This window comes from Schistocerca piceifrons, chromosome X, assembly GCF_021461385.2.
Source record: "Schistocerca piceifrons isolate TAMUIC-IGC-003096 chromosome X, iqSchPice1.1, whole genome shotgun sequence".
Classification (NCBI taxonomy): domain Eukaryota; kingdom Metazoa; phylum Arthropoda; class Insecta; order Orthoptera; family Acrididae; genus Schistocerca; species Schistocerca piceifrons.
This window is the reverse complement of record NC_060149.1, coordinates 260,804,225-260,805,697: the sequence shown is the minus strand read 5'-3', so window position 1 is coordinate 260,805,697 and position 1,473 is coordinate 260,804,225. Positions and strand designations below refer to the sequence as shown.

Genomic DNA, 1,473 nt, shown 5'->3' with positions numbered 1-1,473 from the left:
CTGCTATCGCTCGGAAAGTGAAGGCCGTCAAAAGAAGCTGCAGCAGTGGAGGAGGCTCTGGCCGGAAATACCACGGTACAAATGGGGTTAGCCGTGGCTTTTTCCCTAGCATTTTATCGAGGCATAGGACTGGTTATGCACATGGTACGAAGGAATGTTTAAATTTTTTATTTTTGGTTTGCTTAAAGTACGAAAGAGTAAGTTGCTGCGAATGAAATGAGCAGCAATGACATTTGTATTCTTGTTTTTTTTTTTGTTTTTTTTTTTCCTCTAATATGTCGCGATTTGCGTGGATATGATTGGGCAGGAACCAAAGAGCCCCACTTACATTGCGGCGAATGAAACGAGTAGTACTGACGCAACATCTCTGTGCTGCCGCGTCAAAGGCGTGTTTGACAGTGTCAACTGTAATGAAGGGCAGAAGGGTAAAGAGCTCCACACACGCACCAGTTATCCGTCGGCCGACTGACCGACCAATTTCGTGGTAGCCCGACCGACTGCGCTCAGCGATTACAGCACCGATTTGTTCCTATCGCATCGCTGGTTGCGAACTGCTTATCTGACTTCGCTGAGGCTGTGTTCCGCTCCGTCTTCAGGCGACGAGTGGCCTACCGGGGCCACCCGACCGCCGTGTCATCCTCGGTGGAGGAGGCGGATAGGAGTGGCGTGGGGTCAGCACACCGCTCTCCCGGACGTAAGATGGTATTCTTGACCGAAGCCGCTACTATGCGGTCGAGTAGCTCCTCAATTGGCATCACGACAGCACCCCGAAAAATGGCAACAGCGCATGGTGGCCTGAGTGGTCACCCATCCAAGTGCCGACCACGCCCGACAGCGCTTAACTTCGGTGATCTCACGGGAACCGGTGTAACCACTGCGGCAAGGCGGTTGCCTTGAGGTTATGTTCCACGAGATGTTACTTAGTATAATACGGACACGAAAATGAAATTTCCTTGGCTGCGTTGTAACTAACAACAAAAAAGAAGTTAAAGCTGTTGGCAAAGAAACAGCTAATGTTGTTGCTGTGATCCGAAAATTGGTTTCATTCAGCTCTACATGCTACTCTATTCTGTGTAAGCCTATTCATATCCTAGCAACTACTGCAACCTACATCCTTCTGCACATTTTTATCCCACACGCTTCTCTCCAGTATTATATTGGCGATACCTTGATGTCTCAGAATGAGTCCTACCAACTGATCCCTTCTTCTACTCAGGCTGTGCCACAAATTTCTTTTCTCAACAATTCTATAGAGTATCTCCTGGTTAGTTACGTGATCTACCCATCTAATCGTCAGCATTCTTTTGTATCACTGCATTTCAAATGTTTCTGTTGTCTTCTTGTCTAAACTGTTCATCGTCCGTTTTTCACTTCCATACATGGGTACACTCCATGCAAATGCTTTTAGAAGAGACTTCCTGACACGTAAATCTATACTCGATCTTAACAAACTTTCTTCAGAAACGCTTTCCT

The 1,473-nt window shown here is 47.0% G+C and overlaps 1 pseudogene; it reads right to left on the bottom strand.

The window, feature by feature from the left end:
* Nucleotides 1-775: 775 nt before the first annotated feature.
* LOC124723759 lies at nucleotides 776-893 on the bottom strand (annotated as a pseudogene).
* Nucleotides 894-1,473: the final 580 nt, after the last annotated feature.